The sequence below is a fragment of the Durio zibethinus genome, chromosome 10 (genome assembly GCF_047325235.1).
Source record: "Durio zibethinus cultivar Kanyao isolate XHJ-2024 chromosome 10, ASM4732523v1, whole genome shotgun sequence".
NCBI classification, from domain to species: Eukaryota; Viridiplantae; Streptophyta; class Magnoliopsida; order Malvales; family Malvaceae; genus Durio; species Durio zibethinus.
The window spans coordinates 18,828,637-18,841,502 of NC_143171.1; positions in this window are offsets into that span (position 1 = coordinate 18,828,637).

Consider the following 12,866-nt stretch of genomic DNA (forward strand, 5'->3'; position numbering starts at 1 on the left):
TTGAATGGATAGCCAATGTGGTTATAGTCGAAAAGCATAGCAAAAAATGAAGAATATGCATGGACTTTACTGACATGAATAAAGCCTGTTTAAAAGATGGTTTCTCCCTCCCTAGCATAAATTGACTAGTATATGATAGTACTGAGCATGGCTTTCTCAACTTTATGGATGTTTATTCTGACTATAATCATATCAAAATGTTGAAAAAATGAGGATAAGATAGCTTTTATTACTAAGAAAAACCTTTATTGCTACAAGGTCATGCCCTTCAGACCAAAAAATGTAGGGATAACCTACTAAAGGCTAGTCAACAAAGTATTTAAAGACTAGATCAATCACAATATAAAGGTATATATAAATGATATAATAGTCAAGAATAAAAGTTTGATCGAGTATTTAAAAAACCTTAGAGAAACCTTCAATACTTTGAAAAAGTATAATATAAGATTTAACCAGAGCAAATGTGTTGTTGGGGTTACTTCGGGCAAGTTCTTCAGCTACATGATTAACTGAAGGGGGATAGAGGTGAATCCTGAGAAGGTTCAAGTATCTTAGAAATGAAAATATCGACCTCAGTAAAAAAGATGTAGAGGTTAATAGGCAAAATAACCGCGCTCGGCTAATTCATGTCTAAATTAATAGAACAATGTCTACTATTCTTCAATATTCTTATAAATGTCTCTTATTTCAAGTGGACTCCATAATGCCAAAAAGCTTTTGATAAATTCAAAGAGTTCTTATCCTTCCCATCTATCTTATCTAAATTGAAGATAAAAAAAAAAAACTATACTTATACTTGGCGAGCACAAATCAAGCTGTTAGCTCAATTTTAGTTTAAGAAAAAGAGTGGAAACAACGATCGATTTATTTTGTAAGTAAAATATTGACATGGCCTGAAGTTAACTATAGCAGTATAGAGAAACTGGCCTATGCCATGGTCACATAGACTAGAAAACTCAGGTCATACTTTCAGACCCACATGATCCACGTCTTGACTGATCAGTCACTGAGGCAAGTCTTATAAAAGCCTAAAATGTCAAGAAAGCTAATAAATAGGTAGTGGAGCTTAGTGAATTTGATCTACACTTTTTATCCAGATCGGTATTAAAATTAGATGTGCTGGCTGACTTCATAGTAGAGTGCACCTTGGTGCAATCGAAGGGATAGTTAAAAAAAAAACTCTTGATAAAGATGATTGGAAGCTATTTGTTGATAAATCTTCTACAAGCCAAGTTAGAGGAGCCGATCTCATTCTGATCAATCCAAAAAGACTATAGCACCCATATGCCTTGAGATTCAATTCAAAGCATCTAACAACGAAACAAAATATAAGGCATTGATAGCTAGCCTAAAGTTAGCAATTGAGCTAAATGTTCAGTGCATAACCACTTATAGTGACTCCCAACTAGTGATCAATTAGGTAAATGAAGAGTTTAAAGCTTGAGAAAATGGAATTCAAAAGTACCTTAACAAAGCACTAGCCTTGATTACTAGTTTCAAAAAAGTTAAGGTGAAAAAGATATCGAGATTAAAAAATTCAATAGCCGACTCTCTATCTAAGTTAGCTTTGAAAATAATAATAGGAAGTCCAAACCAAGTTCTAGTAGAAAAACTAGTGCATAAAAGCACCAAAGATAAGCTCGTAGGATAAGTCACAAAGAAAGAAACTTGGATGACATCAATTAAAACATGCTTGACCATAGGAATGTTACTCGATAAAAGAGTCTAGGCTAAGATATTGATGAGGAAGGTACCCTGGTATATAATGATCGAGAAAAAATTATACAAGAGATCTTTTAGCCTACCTTACCTAAGATGTATGGATAAAAAAGAGGTAAAATACGTCCTGTGAGAAATCCATAAGGAAATATGTAGAAATCACCTCAAACCTTGGCCTTTGGCTTATAAAATGTTGAGGCTAGGCTATTATTAGCCCACCATCAAGAGGGATGCAATCGAACTGGTGAAGAAATGTGACAAATGTTAAAAGTTTACCCATGTGCAACATTTCCCTTCAATCGAGCTCATTTTTATCATCAGCCCCTGGCCATTTATATAATAAGGGATAGACGTCCTCGGACCATTGACCTCGACCATAAGTCAGAAGAGATTTATCTTAGTGGTAGTAGATTACTTCATAAAATGGTTGGAAGCCGAAGCCCTAGTCATTATCACAGAAGCACAAGTTGAGAAGTTTGCATGAAACAGTATAATCTACAGATTTAGACTACCTCGATCTATAATAACAAACAATTTAATAATTCGAAGTTCAGGGAATGTGCTCAAATCTTTACATCAATCTCATGTTCACATCAGTTGCCCACCTTCAGTCCAACAAATAGGTTGATGCTGTAAATAAAACAATACTAGAAGCTTTGAAAAAAAAACTCAACATAGCAAAAAAGAAATGGGCCAATGAGTTACCAAAAGTTTTGTGGGCCTTGAGGATAATCACAAAGGTCCTTACTGGTGAAATTCCTTTTTACTTGGCATTTGGAATAAAGGTCGTAGTGTCAATTGATATTGGCTTGTCAAGCTTAAAAGTTGAACTAGTGTAAAAAAAATAAATAAATAAATGTTTAAGGCTGACTTTGACATCGTCAAAGAACAAAGAGACATAGCTCTGACCCAAATTGCATCCTACCAATAAAAGGTAGCCAATTATTATAATAAGAAAATTTGATGTAAGCATATCAGGAAAGGTGACTTAGTAGTTATGAAAGTTAAAGCTTCAAGGGTAGATGATCGAGATGGCAAATTGACTCCGATATGGGAAAGATCGTATATTATTAAGAAGGTCATCCATGATACGACCTCCAAATTATAAAATCTAAATAATGATGTCATGCTAATGACGTGGAACACAAATAACTTAAAGATTTACTATCAATTGCTCAACTCTAACCAAGCTTGCACTTGTATTATTTTGTCCTAAAGATATGAAATATCACTAGATTGATTCCAACCGAGCTCATACTTAATGTTATTTTTATGTGCAAACATATGAATTAAATTATCTTTAGTAGGTTTGTGTATAAATGACCTGAAGTCATTTGAACAAATTCAACCTAGAACTCGTAGTTAGGTAAATCTGATCTAAAGCAATCATACAAGTCTACAATCTAATTATCTACCTTTAGATCGATAAATCATTCTTGAACTAATGCAAATAAGAAAAAAAATAGTAAAACTAAGCTAAAACTTAAAAAATTTTCTTTTTCATTTTAATGCAATAAAGTACATTAGTTGAAGTATGAGAGATATTTACAAAAACCTAACCTCAAAGTCAAAAAGTTTACAAAATCAAAAACAAAAACAAAAATCATCAAATTCATTCATCAATGGTAGCAGCTGTAGTAGGAGGAGTACTCTTGTTAGTACCAGTAGGAGGAAAAACCTTAGCTTCAATGATTTCTACGTCTTTCTCCTCTATCCTTATGATAGTTTCTAGCTCTTCTTTCAAAGCTTCATCTTTATCTTTTTCTTTCTCTTTTTCATCCTCATCGAGCTATTTCAGAACAGGCCTTGATCTGATATTATTGATATCAATATCAAAGAGGTTTAGGTTGATAGAGGAGAATTGGAACTACACATTTTTTTTGGCTAACTGGAAGGCACCAAGTACTTTTTTTCTCAAGAACTCTACCTTTACCCAAAGACACTCATTAAAGACCTTATACTCCTCTATAGCCTTGACCTATAACTTTTTTTCCTCTTGTCTCGAGCTTTCAACTCAGACCTCAACCTCATAATTTTAACCTAAGCATTATTTAGTTTTAGCTTGGCCTATTCTTTCATCGATTTAGTTTAGCACTTATCCATAAAGATGACCTCCAACTTTGTTGTCAGGCTATTTACTTTTTTCTTCAATTTTACCTTTTTTTTGTAGAATGCAGTGAGGCTTAATCTAATGTTGCCCAATGCCTCTGAGCTCTTTTTATGCTCCTCAACAAGAGCAACCATATCTTTTTCAGCCCTCAGCATATGTCCTATGACAAGATAAGTATGATGAAGGGCTTGGTTGTCATTCTTCATGGACTAAGGTGGAAACTTCTTTTGGACTACATGGAAAAACCTTAGATTTAAAAAAATAAAATAAAAATAGTAGGAAGAAACTGAGCTGAGGTCAATAGATACTTAACAAGAGGATAAATCGCGACCTTATAGAACCTTTTAGCAACGTCGGGGTTAGAGATGGGGTAGGGTCATTCATCAGAGCAAACTCCAACCCCACAGATATTTTTTTCAAGCTAGGTCTCAGCACCCTAGCTTCAAGGTTATTAGGAGGAGAGAATAACACTTCTACCCATGGTCTTTTGGCTAGAAAGGGTGGCATCGATGTTGATGTAAAAGACAAGTCTCGACCTGCCCTAACTTTTGATTTCTAACCTAAGAAAGTACAAGGTATAGCTGCGCTAATCATCTTGTTTCCCATATGCATGAACTGGATCTTTTTTCCTTACTAGGCCTTCGAACTTGTTAATATAGGGTGACGTTGAAATCTTTCCCAGTTTCAGCCATATTTGCAAAATCGAGTTAACAGTTAGATGAAAAATTAACTCAAAACAAAATCCAATAAGGTTCTAAATATGAAAAACAGCCATATTTGAAATCCTTTTCACTCATTTCATTGAACACATTTTGGGCATATGAAAAACTCTCGCATTTTGTATACATACCTAAAAGATGGTTCTAAATAACTATTCTAGGTAAAAAAAAACCAAAAAAATTTATGTGTTGGTGGATGGTTTTGCTATCGATAAGCTTTGTTTTGGTAGCAAAGCTAGATAAGAGTTGAGTAAAGCAAAGTTGAAGGTTTTTCAATTTGATTAAAGATTTGAATTGCTTTTGTTATGCATTTTTTGTTACGTAAATTGTGTAATTGGTTTAAGAGATTGTCTTTGCTGTTTGGTTTGAAAAATATATTTTCCTAAAAATGTATATGGATTTGGGTTTGAGAAGAAAATAAAGAAGAGATTATTGCTTTTGTTATAGTGAAACAAAGATAACAAATGGAAAACCCCGAAATTTATTAATTTCATAGTTTGAAAAAATTTTGTTGTTTTATGCTGTTTAAGCTATAGTGATTTACTATTTTAACTAGCTTGCTATTCGTATGATGCATATATTATTTTTATTTTATTTGAATTTAAATAAAAATAAAAATTAATATTATTGAATTATTTACATGTTCAAAATATATGTAAAATATAAATAATATAATTAAAATATCAAATCATAATAAAAATAAAAATTTTAATTAAAAAATTAAGAAACTTTAAAATATATGATAAATAATATTAGAGGAAGAAAAAATCTAGAATATATTATAAATAATATTATTAAGTATACCAACAAAATATTAAAATAAAAATTAAAAGTCTTATCACTTCAAATGAATTTTATTCAATTTGCATCATCTTCAACTTCTTTTATCATTTTTATACACCTATAGATTTATATAATTTTAAAATAAATTTAATTTATTTAAGAGAATTAATGATTTTAAATGTTTAAATAATATATGTGATAACTTACTCATGTGTATATATATTTTTTAAGAGTTTCAGTAATATCATAATCTCCCGTATCTTGATGGCTTTCCAAATATTTATGCCTTTCAATTGTTTTGAGATTGATATATGATATAAAATTATGTTCCTGTAAAAACTAAAATGAAATAGTTTTAAATTTTAAGTAAGTAATAGTATTAAATTTTAAACAATTATTTAAGAAAATTATTAGCAAAAGGTTTTAATGAAATGTATTAAACTACTTACCTTTTATTTTTTTTTTCAAGTAAATACTGACTCTTCTCTATATAAAGTATCTAATGAACATATGTAACAGTCAATCTTGAACTTTCATAAAAAAAGTTGTAATCATTGAGTTCTACTTCAAAAATATGTGAACAGCCTATTAACTCTTCCAATATTTTTTCCATTTTAACGTCTCCATTTTATTCATAAATAAATGAAAAAAATTTATTGAGTTTTTTTTATTTGTTTTTAAATCATAATAAAAAAAGATATTAGCTTAAGTGGGTTCTAATTAAATTTATTATGAATTGAGAAAAAAAAAAAGAAGAAATGTTATAGCTGATTTGAAAAAAAAAAAAAATCTTACCTAATGGAGTGAATAGCATGTTTAATGAAACAGTATTTATCATAAAAAAAAGCATGTTAGTTCCTATAGTATAACAAGAATAGATTAATAAAAAGAGAGATTCAATTAATAGTAGAGAAAATATGTTTAGCTCAAATGCTTTGGGGGACATTAAGTAAGCTATATAATTATAAACTACCAACAATGAAGTCTTTCCTAAAGTTGTTTTGGTATTTATATCTTTTTCTTTTCATATTTTCTTAAAATATTAATATTAAAAGTCCATGACAAATATTGATTTCAATTTAAATTTTATTTTAATTTAGATATATCTAAATCTATTTTTTAAAACTAATGGATTATTTATTAAAATTATCTTTATCTATAACTAATATATTTAAAAGCTAGAGATAATGCAAGGATTATTTAGAAAAAAATATTAAAGATATTAAATAATATTTTTAAAGCTATAATAAATTTAAATAATCATATTAAGTGCAAATAAATTAAAAAAGATAAATTACTTTAAAATTAGTTTTAAATTAAAATGAGGTGATCTACACGAGAAAGGAATTTCATTAAAATGTAAATTGGTTTTTGGTTAAATTTTAAAATTTTAGATAATTTAATCAATTTTAAAATATATTTTTTATAAATAATTTAAAATAAATAAATATCTTATGTCTCATCATAATTAGAAGTTTTGAGAATTATATTTACGTGTTGAAAAAAGAAACTGTCCACGTAAATATCCATGTCAATAAATACTATCTGGTAATTATGTATATTGTAATATAATATATATAATTTTATAAAAATAAAATTCCTAAGCGAACAGAGGGGCATCAACTACTATATTCATAAGTTTTAAGACAGTAATGATCTTGAAAATTTTTCTTTCTCCTTTTTCATATGAAGAATTTGTAGGTAATCAAGAATTGCTAACAAAATGAATGATAAAATATCTTTAAGGATTCTCTAAGGAAAACAACTATTTAAAATTTCTAAAAAAAAAGGGCAAGATAATATAATATTTAAAAATTTTTAATTAAAAATTGGTTAACGTAAAAAGATGAGAATTATCATAAAATTTGTATCATTTAGCATAAAATGTATTAGAAGTGTCATAATACCCTAAGAGAATGTTGTGACAATTCTAAACGTAATGAAGGTAAGAACAACCGTAAAAAAGATATTATTGTAATGTAAAAAATTAAATTGACAAAGTAAAAAAATTATTACCTTAAACCTAATGAATAATTCTAAACCAATAAATAAATATTAACATAAAAAAGTAAAAATTATAGTAAAATTGGTATTATTTAGCATAAAATGTGTTAAAAGTGTCATAATACCCTAAGAAAAGAGTTGTGATAATTCTAAACTTAATGAAAGTAAAAACAAGCATAAAAAGATATTATTGTAACGTAAAAGAATTTTTACATTGAACCTAAAAATTAAGTCTAAACTAATAAATAAATGTTAACATAAAAAGGTAAAAATTATCGTAAAATTGGTATAATTTAGCATAAAATGTGTTAGAAATATTATAATACCCTAAGAAAGCATTGTGATAATTCTAAATGTAATGAAGATAAAAATAAGCATAAAAAGATATTATTGTAACATAAATAATTAAATTGATAACGTGAAAAAATTATTACTGTAAACCCAAAAAATAATTCAAAACCAATGAATAAATGTTAATGTAAAAGCTAAGAATTATCATAATATTGGTATCATTTCACATAAAATGTGTTAGAAGTATTGTAACACCCTAAAATAGTGTTGTGACAAATCTAAATGTAATGAAAGTAAGAACAAGAGTAAAAAGATATTATTGTAAAGTAAATAATTAAATTGACAATGTAAAAGAATTATTACTTTAAACCCAAAGAATAATTATAAACCAATAAATAAATATTAACATAAAAATAAAAAAATTATCGTAAAATTGATATCATTTGGCATAAAATGTATTAGAAGTATTGTAACACCCTATGAGAGAGTTGTGATAATTCTAAACATAATAAAGGTAAGAACAAGCATAAAAAGATATTATTGTAGAGTGAATAATTAAATTAATAACGTAAAAGAGTTATTACCTTGAACCCAAAGAGTAAGTCTAAACCAATAAATAAATATTAACATAAAATGGTGAAAATTATTGTAAAATTGATATCTTTGACATAAAAAGTGTTAGAAGTGTCATAACACCTTAAGAGAGTGTTGTGACAATTTTAAACATAATGAAGGTAAGAATAAGTATAAAAAGATATTATTGTAATGTAAATAATTAAATTAACAATGTAAAAAAATATTATTACAAATAAAAAATAAAAGTTAATGTAAAATAGCGAAAATAATCATAAAATTAGTATTAATTGACGTAAAATGTTTATAAGTATCGTTATACTTTAATAAAATATTGTAATAATTTTAAACGTAATAAAAAATAACAACAAGTGTAAATATATATTATTAAAACGTAAATAATTAAATTGATAATGTAAAGAAATTAGCATTATAAATAAAAATAATTCTACATAAAAAAATAAGTGTTAACATAAAAATATAAAAATAATAATAAAATTAATATTTTTTATGTAAAATGTGTTCGAAATGTCATAATACTTTAAGAGAAAGTTATGATAATTTTAAATGTATTAAAAAGTAAGAAATATTATTATTATGTAATAATGAAGTTGACAATATAAAAAAATTATTATTATAAATAAAAAATAATTCTAAAAAAAAGTGTGTTAATGTAAAAAGATGAGAATAATTGAAAAATTGAAATCATTTGATATAAAATATATTACAATGTTGTAATGTAAAAGGATAAAAATAATTATAAAATTAGTGTCATTAGGTGTAAATTGGATTAAAAGTGTTGTAATACCATAATAAAAAGTTGAGATAATTCTAAACATAATAAAAAGTAAGAACAAGTATAAAAAAATTATTATAACATAAAGAATATTTTTGGTAACATAAAAGAATTATTATTACAAATAAGTAATAATTTTAAGCCAAAAAACAGTGTTAATATAAAATATGTTAGAGTAATTGCAAAATTGAAATTATTTAACATAAAATGGTTAAAAGTTTTGTAACACATTTAAGAAAAAGTTATAATAATCTTAGACATAATGAAAGGTAACAACAATCATAAAAAGATATTATTATAATGTAAATAATTAAATTGACAATGTAAAAAAATATTATTACAAATAAAAAATAATTCTAAAGAAATAAGAGTTAATATAAAACAGTGAGAATAATTATAAAATTGATATTATTTTACATAAATTAGTTATAAGTATCGTTGCACCTTAATAAAAAAAATTGTAATAATTTTAAAAATAATAAAAATAACATCAAACATAAAAAGATATTAATGAAATATAATAAATTTGTAACGTCAAAAAAATTAGTATTATAAATAAAAATAATTCTAAATAAAAAAGTGTTAAAGTAAAAATATGAAAATAATCGTAAAATTGGTATAATTTGACATAAATATATTTAAAGTGTAGCAATACTTAAGAAAAAATTGTGATAATTTTAAATATAATAAAATATAAGAATAAATATAACTGATTTTATTGTAATGTAGATAATTAAATTAATAACATAAAAAATTATTATTATAATTTTTTATACTTCTAAACCTAAAAATAAATATTAATGTAAAAATGTGAGAATAATTGTAAAATTTATATAATTTAACATAGAATGTGTTAAAAGTATCGTAACGTAAAAATATGAAAATAGTCATAAAATAGATATAATTTCACGTAAAATGTATTAAAAGTATCATAACGTAAAAATGTGAAAATAGTCATAAAATTAATATTATTTAGTATAAAATTGATTAAAATTATTGTAACACTATTAAAAATAGTTATGATAATTCTAAACGTAATGAAATATAAGAACAAACATAAAAAAAAAATTATTTTAATGTAAATAATTAAATTGTCCACATAAAAAATTATTTTTTAATCATAAAAACATAAAAAAAATTATTAATATAAATAAAAATAAATATTTAATTAAAAAATAAATATTTACATAAAAATATAAAAATAATTGTAAAATTCATATTATTAGATATAAAGTGAGTTTAAAGTGTTTTATCATCAAATAAAATTTTAATAATTCTAAATGTAATAATAAAAAGGTATATCAATATACTATTAAATTAATTAATTAAGTTGATTTTGTAAAATAAATTAATATTATAAAATTAAAAAATGTATCATTTTTTTTATTAAATAAATTAAATTAAGTTATGTATTTCTTTTTTAATGTTTATTTATTAATCTGTTTTTTTAATTATATTATTCTTATAATTTATTATAATATATCATAAAATATCATAATATTTCATAATTTTAAAATAAAATCGATATATTGGAACTTTACTCTTGACAAATCTTTTCAAGTTACCTGAAAAAAGTAGAGTCCCAATCCCTTTCTTTCCTGTATTTAAATCCAACTAACCGTTTCAATTGAAACGGTTCGAACAAATTCCCCCATCTATTCTATCGTTTCAATTACACCTATTTTGAAAAACACATTTATTTGACCCAAATCCATTGAACTGATACCAGACTTTTATTTTATTTTTATTAAATTCCCACTCAAAACGGTACATTCAAAATTCAAATCCGATAAATGCTACAAGAACCCTTCTTAATCAATCCCCTTGCAACAGATGTTCTGAATGGCTGCATACATCATGTTTTATACTTTATAATGGGCTCAATTAGGGATATAAATAAAATATTAATACTCATAAATTATTTGAATTCGGTTCGAATAAAATTTAAATTCGATCTGATTATTATTGAATCAAATTTGAGTTCGAATAATTCGATTTATCGATTGAGTCGAGTTCAAATATTTTTATATCCGGTTCGAATAACTCACGAGCTTAATTAAACCTTTATATTTAAATTTTTTTATTATTTTAATTAATAAAATATATCAAATTTGAGTTCAAACTCGAGTACAAATAATCGAATTCTTATTAAATATAAGAATCTAACTTATTTTAATATATTAATCGAACTTAATTGAGTGAATTTAAATAATTCGATTTTAATTATAAATCAAATTTAAACTAAAAAAATAAAATTTAATCAAATTTAAATCAAATATCAAACATTAAATAAAAAATCGAACATAAACTCAAATATTTCATTATATCATTTGATTCGATTTAATTATAGTCCTAAATCCCATGAAGCTCTCAGCTTATCCACACCGCAAATGCCCCGTTACAATCGTGTCAGAAAAAGTAAGTCCTCACCAATTGCCCCTGTTATTCACCATGTCACATCATAATATAGACTTTTCGTAATGAGCCATAAAATTATTTATACTAACTATCAACCAAAACAGACAAAAATTTGATTTTAATTTGATTAATTAAAATTATCTTTTTTTTAAATATATATTTAAATATAATATTTAGAAAGAACTTATTTTAATAAAAATTTCATTAAAAGAACACAAAAAAAATTTTTGCTAAAGGAATATCCAATTCATATTTTTTATTTTATTAAAAATTTATTTTAAATATATTAATCAGATATTTTACATAATATTTCATATACTTTAGTTTTTATCCAAGAATCACAAAAAATAAAAAATACATTGACAAATTTTAATAAAACTAAATTAAAGTACAAAGACATAAGTCAAACTCACTCATGCCAAATTCAAAATTTATTCCCAAAAAAAATGCATAATAAAAAGATTAATCATCAGTAATTCAACCCTCTAAAAAATGGAGACTTAATTTTAATTTCATGTAGATTAATTGATTTAATGCTTTTTTATTACTTATTTTACCTTCAAAGACTAAAATTAATGTATGAAAATTTTAATTAAGCTAATAATTAAAATAACAAGTGTTTATAATGCTTGTCGTGCCGGATCTGACCAAGGAGTGGCGGGCATCAAAACTCCCAACGCTAAATCTACAATAAAGTTGGAGCATATTATTTATAATTATTTATAATATAATATAATATAATTAATTATAATTTAATATTATATAGATTTATTAAATATTTTTAAAAAATATATATTTTCTAAGTGATGAATTTTTACATAATTTTTTATTATAATTGATAACTTGTAATGTTATAATAAAAAGATAAAAGTGACCACTTTTACTTTTTTTTTTTTTTTCATTTTAAAAACTTATACGTTAGTTAACCATTTTTTTTCTCTTTTACATTTTAAGTAATAAAATTTTTATTTATTTCACATACATATGAGTGTGCATAAGATTAACTTTTTCAGTTGAATTAGTACCACTTGATTCAATAAAAAAAAAAAATCACTCAATTTGATTTACCAAAAAAAACTCAATTTGAGCTTTTTAATATTTTTTTATAAAATAATATTAATAATCCACTCATCACTTTAATCACTATATATATATATATATATATTTTTTTTTTTTTTTGGTTTCAAGAAGAGCAGAGTCTTACATCAAGGAAGGAGGGAGAGATTAGGGTTCAACCCTAACCCTATGTCTTCTTTAAGGCTTATTTGACCACTAAATTAAGCAATTAAAGATCATTTTAGTAATTGTTACAAATAAGTATCGGAAGAAAACTTTTCCAACATCTATGTTTCCTTGGCTGACAATCAAACTTTGCTTATTCATGAGCAAATTTGTTGGCATTTCTACTAATATGCCTAAATGAGCTTTTTTATATTTAGTAAGTAAAGATATA